Source organism: Macrobrachium nipponense, chromosome 43, assembly GCF_015104395.2.
Source record: "Macrobrachium nipponense isolate FS-2020 chromosome 43, ASM1510439v2, whole genome shotgun sequence".
Taxonomy (NCBI): Eukaryota; Metazoa; Arthropoda; class Malacostraca; order Decapoda; family Palaemonidae; genus Macrobrachium; species Macrobrachium nipponense.
Genome location: NC_061104.1, coordinates 34825176 through 34834191, shown reverse-complemented (window position 1 = coordinate 34834191; position 9016 = coordinate 34825176).

Genomic DNA, 9016 nt, shown 5'->3' with positions numbered 1-9016 from the left:
TCTTTCATTTCCACTTTTGCACTCCTTAGCATTCCTCTCATTTCCTCTAACTCACTCTTCAGCTCCTCACATTCTACCCTTAACCTCTCATTATCCACTTCTAATTGTCCTCTTACTTCCCTCACCAACCTCAATCCTCCTTCAGCCTCTCCACCTCACTCAATCCTTCCATCTCAAACTTTCTCACCACTCATACACTAGCCTAGACCAATTGTCCTGCAGCTGCCACACCAGCAGTCCCTGTTCGGGCGCCAAAAATAATGTGGCGGGATCACAAAAACAAGTAACCTCCCCACATAAACTTAACCTGTCTGGCTATCAAACCCACCCTCAATCACACTTTCCACTTAACACTAAAAAACACAGCAGGACAATTGCCCCAATACCTACATAGGTATTTCTACAGAAGCAATCCGCGGTGGCTTAGACTATGGCAATTGACTGATTCCTATGTTATTTGAGTTACTGTACAAGATTTAAAAGAATATCCATTCGGCCGGCTGTAACTAAGCAGTAATTGACCTTTGAAAGTTACATAATAGCCGCACCAAACTCAAAGGTATATTAAAGTTTAGTTCCAACCAAACGAAAATATATTCCTTACAACCCTTGTAAAGCAACTAAAATAACATAGAAATGTCAATTGCCATAGTCTAAGTCACCGAAGAACGGTCCTCCTACAGGAAGGTACCAAGTATTGTCGGTGAAGGAGATGTAAACACAGCCGCCATGTTTAAATTCCCCAACCACCACGGAGCCATATGTTCACTAAGGGGGGAGGGCGGGGGGTAACGCACAGGGGGGGGGGGTAAGGTGGAAGGTACGAGTTGTCTTAGCAGCACCCCACTGAATAGTAACATACCTTGGCGCAACTCCGGCGAAAAGCCTAACACTCACTTTCCTAAAACATAATAATTAAGAATAATGTTTGGACCTTCACCTTAAAGGGGTGGAGGGTACAAAGCAGCAGCTGCTTTTAAGAATGCGTGGAGGCGGGTCTTGGGTTCCTCAAAATGCAGCTTGAAATAAGAAACAGCCAAGTACCCGACGAAGTTATACATTCTCCTCCCGTATCTTGGAGTTGACTGAATGGGGGCAAAAGACCTGCTTTCTCAGGAGGCCGTGGTCCTGGCAAAAACCGATTAGTCGATCATAATTACCTGAGTAAAGGGCAGAAAAATCTTTGTAACTCATGTAACAATTGTTACATGAAGTTGGCAAAGAGTTCCTGGTGAGGGGCTGGGGCGAGCGTGAAGTAGATGCAGCAGTGGATGTCATGGCGGCAGATTCAACAGTGTTGGAGTTCTACAGTTAGGAGGTGGCAGGAGGCCAGACCGTAGAAAACAGGGTAGGAGAGGTGGGGTGGAGTAGTAAAAATGCTTTGATGGCTATTGGTTGAGGCAGGGTGGGGCTGAGGTAAATGAACAAGCACTTAACAAGATAAGTTGGCAATGTTAAGGGTAATAAAAGTAAATGGGTAGTTAAGGAACTAAATGTAAATGTGGGATGGGTTCAAAATATGAAATAATACAAATACATATATAACGGGCCCAGGAGGGGGTGGGATTTAAGTCCTGGGTGGTAAATGTGTAATAGGGCCTATAGTTGTTTTAATAAATACAAAAGACCAAATTAAACATAGGTTAGCATATAACAAAACTAATTAAAACTTGTAGGGGATGTTGCCTGACCAGGGGTGGGGTTTGGGCCTGCTGTAACCCCCCTTAAAGAACCAAACCAACTAACATAACCTAACCTAGCATGGGGATGTAACCTACCTAGTAGGGAACTTAACCTAGTAGGCAATGTTTTTGCCTGACCAGGGGGGCTTTGCCCCCCCAGTACCCCCCCTTAAAGGCCTAACTTAACCTAGTAAGGAATGTAACCTAACCTAGTAGGGGGAATATTGCCTGACCAGGGGGTCTTAACGCCCCCGTACCCCCCCTTAAAGGCCTAACCCTAACCAGTTAGGGAAATAACCGACCCGAACCTAGGGGGTGGAAAAGTTACTAGGCCTAACTAAAGTAACCTAGTAAGGTACCCCCCAATAAAGGCCCTAACCTAACCTAGTAAGGAATGAACCTAACTACCAATAGTAGGGAATATTGCCTGACCAGGGGGGCTTCGTACCCCCCGCCCCCTCGTTACCCCCCCTTAAAGGGACCTTAAAGGCCTAACCTAACCTAGTAATGAATGTCCAACCTAACCAACCTAACCTAGTAGGGAATATTGCCTGACCAGGGGGGCTTCGCTCGCCCCCCTACCCCCTACCCCCCCTTAAGGCCGGTAACCTAACCTAACCTAGTAAGGAACGTAACAATAAACCTAACCTAGTAGGGTGGGAAATACTAGGCCTCAACGTAACCTAGTAAGGAATGTAACCTAACCAACCTAACCTAACCTAACCTAGTAGGGAACATTGCCTGACCAGGGGGGCTTCGCCCCCCCCCCGTTACCCCCCCTTAAAGGCCTAACCTAACCTAGTCAAGGAACGTAACCTAACCTAACCTAGTAGGGAAATATTAGGCCTAACGTAACCTAGTAAGTAAAGTAACCTAAACCCAACCCTAACTAGTAGGGAATATTGCCTGACCAGGGGGATTCGCCCCCCCGTACCCCCCCTTAAAGGCCTAACCTACTAGTAAGGAATGTAACCTAACCAACCTAACCGAACCAACCTAGTAGGGAACATTGCCTGAACCAGGGGGGCTTCGCCCCCCCGTACCCCCTTAAAGCCTAAACCTAAACCTAGTAAGGAACGTAACCTAACCTAAACCTAGTAGGGAAAATCTAGCCTAACGTAACCTATAAGGAATGGTAAACGTAACCAAAAAAAAAACCTAACTAGTAGGGAAATTGCCTGACCAGGTGGGCTTCGTCCCCCCGTTTTACCCCCCCTTAAAGGCCTAACCTAACCTAGTAAGGAATGTAACCTAACCAACCTAACCTAACCTAACATAGTAGGGAACATTGCCTGACCAGGGGGGGGCTTCGCCCCCCGTACCCCCCCTTAAGGCCTAACCTAACCTAGTAAGGAATGTAACCTAACCAACCTAACCTAAACCTAACCTAGTAGGGAATATTGCCTGAACCAGGGGGGCTTCGCCCCCCCGTTTAACCCCCCCTTAAAGGCCTAACCTAACCTAGTAAGGAATGTAACCTAACCAACCTAACCTAGTAGGGAAATATTGCCTAGACAGGGGGCTCGCCCCCCCGTACCCCCCCTTAAAGGCCTAACCTAACCTAGTAAGGAATGTAACCTAACCAACCTAAAGGCCTAACCTAAACCTAGTAGGGAACATTGCCTGGACCGGGGGGCAAGGGGGGCCCACCGCCCCCCACCCCCCCTTAAAGCCTAACCTAACCTAGTAAGGAGTAACCTAACCTAGTGGGAAAGGGAAACTCTAGCCCTAACGTAAACCTAGTAAGGAATGTAACCTAACACCAACCCTAACCTAACCTAACCTAGTAGGGAATATTGCCTGACCAGGGGGGCTTCGCCCCCCCGTACCCCCCCTTAAAGCCTAACCTAACCTAGTAAGGAATGTAACCTAACCAACCTAACTAACCTAACCTAGTAGGGGAATATTGCCTGACCAGGGGAGCTTCGCCCCCCCTAACCCCCCTTAAAGGCCTACCTAACCTAGTAAGGAATGTAACCTAACCAACCTAACCTAACCTCTAACCTAGTAGGGAAATGATTGCTGACCATGGGGGCTTCGCCCCCCCACCCCCCCCTTAGGCCCCCACCCCCCTAAACCTACCCCCCTCAAGGCCTAAAGAATAAAGTAATGTAACCTACCAACCTAACCTAGTAGGGAACATTGCCTGACCAGGGGGGCTTCGCCCCCCCGTACCCCCCCTTAAAGGCCTAACTAACCTAGTAAGGAAACGTAACCTAACCTAACCTAGTAGGAAATACTAGGCCTAACGTAACCTAGTAAGGAATGGTAACCTAACCAACCTAACCTAACCTAACCTAGTAGGGAATATTGCCTGACCAGGTGGGTTTCGCCCCCCCGTACCCCCCTATAAAGCCTAAACGTAACCTAGTAAGGAATGTAAACCTAACCCAACCTAACCTAACCTAACCTAGTAGGGAATATTTGCCTGACCATGGGCGGGGGCTTCACCCCTACCCCCTTACCCCCCCTTAAAGGCCTAACCTAACATAGTAAGGAATGTAACCTAACCAAACCTAACCTAGTAGGTAAACCAAGTAGGGAAATGTAAACCCCCCCCCCCCCCCCCCCCCCCCCCCCCCCCACCCCCCCCCCCCCCCCCGGTATCCACCCCCCTTGAAGAAACAATAACCAAACCTAGCCTAACCGGGTAACCCCCTTCAAGGAAGTAAAACTAGTAGGTAAACCAACATATAACAAACTAAACCTAAGGGTTATGTTGCCTAACCGGGGATGGGATTTGGCCCCCAGTAGGTAAAATGACATAGAACCTACTTTGATGGGTGTGGAATGTGTTGTAAAATGTAAAAAGTAACCATACATAACTGCGTAATAGTAAGGAAACTGGAAGGGAGGTAAATTGTAATGTAAAATTGTAAAAGTGTTATAATGGAATATATTGAAATGTATGTTTTTATAAGATAATGGCAAAACTATATTTAAAAATTATATATTGAAATGTAGGTTTTATAATAATAATGGCAAAACTTTAATATAGGTATTGGTAGCGGTGAGAAATGGCATTGTAAATGGTGTAACGTAAAGAGCCAGTCGTGAATACTGGAAAGGGGAGGGATTGACTTGTGTATAAATGATATAGGGAGTGTGTATGTAATATGCAACGCAATGTGCAATTTCACGTAACAGGTAGGTAGGTAGGTAGGTATCGAAACGTCCTAAAACTGAGTTCTATATCAACACGTAGGCATTTTTAGGTGTCTGTCCTCAATTATAACATAATATTTCAAGTTATATATGGTGAAATGATTAGGTGGGGATATTTCAAAACAGTTATGATACAAATACTATGGAAAAATGAAAATGAATAAACACTAGAATTCACATAACATGTTTAATAAACAAAATAGGTAAATGATTTTATGTAACTCAACGTATGGTTACCAGCAGGGTTCCCAGATGACACCCACTACCAACCAGCCAAGTCTACCATGAAAACCAGCCAAAATCCCGCCAAATGGTAATCCAAACCAACCCAAATAACCGGCAAATATATGTGCGTTATATCTATCTTTATAAATGCATATATTTTTTATCATATATATGCTTGTATAGCGGCATCATAGTTTTAGTTAGATAATATAAACTAATATAAGAATGCAGGAAAAAATACGAGAATGAATTGAAATTTTGAAATGAGGCTCGTTCCCTGAGAATCCGGCAGCCTGTTTTGTGGTCATCTGGTGTGTGTGTGATTTTTATTTTTAATTCCATCTACATATTTTGCTTAATGTTACCAAGTTTTTACTGAAAACCTATTCAAATTCCCCAGATTTTTCCTGAAAACCTTCAAAAATTCCCAATCTGGGGAGAGATTCCTCAAACGTGGGATCAGTGTTTAGCTCAAATAGAAAGTGTTTTGAAAACCAGCCAAAATACCACTAACAGCCAAAGTGAATTTTACCCACCAAATTATGGAAAAAAAGCCAAATTTGGCGAGAAACTGCCAAATCTGGGAACCCTGTTACCACCCAATCTTCACTCAGTCGGTAGCAATGTAGGGGTCATACTGTAACGTGTTTGGCTAAATACATATATCCCTCCCGTAAACCCCCATTTCTTTCCTCACTAAGAAGTCCGAGTTTAGGCCAAAAGCTCCCTTACAGTAGCGCATGCGCAGTAGCATTAGCGCATGCGTAGTAGGATTCATTGTTGTGGTAGTAGTGGTTAGTAGACAAATATGGATGTGGAACGGCTCCACTATAGCTAGTTTTGTTATTTCTTATTTCCGCCTGTATTTCTGTTTTTAAAAGTGATAAATGTGGGAAATACCACAATAACACGGCAAAATCTCCCCCCCAAGTGGTTTTCTTTCTCCCCACCCAAACCCCGGTTTCCCACTGGGGGTCCCCCTTACCGTAGGATAGAGTTGGGTTTTGTCCCCACCAAAACCCCGGTTCCCAATGGGAATCCCCTTTACCGTAGGATAGAGTTCAAAGGTAAATTAGAGTCGTCGAATAAATATTACTTCAAATTCTTGCGCAGGAGGTAAAACTGCATAGAAAAACTGCAACTGCCATACTCTGGGCCGCCGCGGATAGGTACACTAGAATCTACCACCCCTACATACAGAACAAAAAACACAAAACATGGTACTCACCGCTGGCTTCTGATACCTAGGACTAGCTGTGCTGTCGTCCACTGGATATAGGCTATAGGCTAGCCAACACACAACCACCAACGACAACCAAACACCAAATTAACCACCCGAGACCCACCCACAACCCCACAAAAACTCAGTAACCCAACAACTAAATGCAGATGAACACCAACCGCCTGAAAAAACACAACACCACACGACTTACAGCAGTACAACAACCACCAAAACCAACCCTTGCCCCAACCACCACTCATAGACACCGAAAATGCACACCAACCTTCTTAACCTCACCACAACCAGACAGGACACACGCACAACAACTTCACAACCCCAAAATCTATCAAATAACACCCAAAACAACGAAACACCAAAGGAAACTGCTGCCAAAACCAACACTGACTTGACCAGACGCCTCACTGTTTACAACTCTCGTAACAGACTTCCATTGACTACCTAAAGAGTGCCACAACAGACATGCTTCCGACCGCCATCTAACCACTCCCATTCATTCTTCCACCAATCTCTCTCTCTCTCTCACACAACCTTTGGAGATGTTGTCAAATATAAACTAAAATTACTCCTCCATAATATAGGCGATGGTGTAGAGGTTCTGTTTCCATAGCAGTCTGTTTAGCACCATTCTCTCTGCAGTCTTTTCTGTGCAACTGATGAGAGAGATGGGTCTGTAGGAGTTGGGTTCTTTGGGCTTGGGAATCGGCTGTGTATTTTGTTGTTGGTCCATTCTACAAATATGATGCTTCTACATGCGTGTGACGTCATGAGGACGGAGGTAGTACCAATTGCCAGATACCTAGTTTTAAGTATTACAAAAGACTATAGTGAAACACAAAAGGTAAGACAAATAATAAATAATGTTTAACACAGAAAATATATCAAAAGTTGAAAGTAAGTTAATTATTATACACATTATTATTAACTATATATTAATTACATATACAGTATTGTTTTAATTCACTGAATGTCAGTGTGTAGCGTGCGCCTGCGCTCCTGTCCACCGCGTGTGGTGGAAGGTTTTTGTTCCACGGGGTTGAATTTTGGGCTGCCTCCTACACGAGGCAGGATCGGTCTGCCTCACGTTGGATGTTAAGGTTGGGGCGTTGCATGCGATGCTGACTGCTTCTGATATCAATAAACGATTGTAGTTGCCTTCCTTGTGTATTATTTTGGTGTTTCTGAGAAGTTCTTGTAAGGATGGTTTTTATTGTGGGTATCCACAAAGTGCTGATGAATGGCTCCTTGGTTTCTGTGGGCCTGCATGCGACGTTTGAGTGTAGTGGTTGTGTGTCCGATATAGCATTTTTGGGGGGACTGACATTGCTCATCAGCACAGACAAACTTGTATACTATATCAGATTCAACCTCTTTCTCCGTCGATGGGGCTGTACTATTTTTCATTACCAATGAGGCCGTAAGGTTTGGTTTGCAGTAAATTCTTGCTGTTATTTTGTTATATGGCGCTAGGGGGTGGTGTTCTCTTCGCAGTATACAAGGATGGCTTTCCTTTCATCTTCGTGGTGTTTGTTGTATGATATCTGATGGTATATCACCATTTCTTTGTCTTTGTCTTGTGTGTTGTCCCTCGGGGTCGGGTTTTGGAAAGCCTCTAATCTCTTTTTGACAACTTGCTGGATCATGTCATCTGGGAGCCGTTATTTGTGAGCAGCTGTTGAACTCTGTTGATTTCTTCGTTAGTCGCTTTCCACGTCGAAACAGTGTGTTATGGGGCGTTTTATGTATGCATTTACCACAGATCGTTATATGCATCAGGGCATTCTCCTCTAGCATTTAAGCATCTCCCAGCATCTGTCTTTTTAGTGTATACGGTGGTATTGTATTTGTTGTTCTTTTGGGTCACAAGTACGTCCAAGAAAGGGAGCATCTTCTCATCACTTTTTTCTACCGTAAAATTGAATGTAGAATTTGCTTGGAGTTTATTTACTAATTCTTCTATGTCATTTTTGCCCTTTGTTGTGATAAAGATATCATCAATGTATCTCCCATAGATTCTGGGTTTTGGGTGTTCTTCAAAAGTGACCTCTTCTGTGTGTGCCATGTATGCGTTTGCGAAAAGAACCCCAAGGGGGGAACCCAGTTGCTACGCCGTCCTTTTGCCGATATATTTCGCCCCTATGTTGAGAGGAAATGGGCTTCCTATTGTACATGCTTCCAGCATCTCTTTTAAGATTTTTCGGGTATCGGTAATGGTGGTTTCATCAGAGTGGTATACTTGTCCATGATGATTTGTATTGTTTCATCCACTGGTACGTTAGTAAATAAACTCTTTCGACGTCCGCCAGGGATGCTATGCTTCGTTCGGGTGCGGTGTCTTGCAGTAGGTCGATTGAATTCCGTCGATGATTTTAGCAAGAGGTTGAAGGAATGTACGGCGTTTATAATTTCGTTCAATTTCTAGCCACTTATACATGGAGGATGTCATTTGGGTTTGGGATATAACTGGGCCGTAGTGGGTTTCCCTGTTTGCGGATCTTGACTGTGCCGTAGCAGTATCCGGGTGCAAAGTCTCCGATGATTTTTGGAAAGAATTACTATTATTTGTTCTTTGTTTGCGTTTTTCTGTTAGTCTCATCATTTTCTTTTTGAGGTCATTTGTTGGGTCTTTTTTGAGTGGCTGAAACTTATTATTATCACTTAGTATATTATCCATTTTGGTGTCGTATTCATCTCTATTCATTAT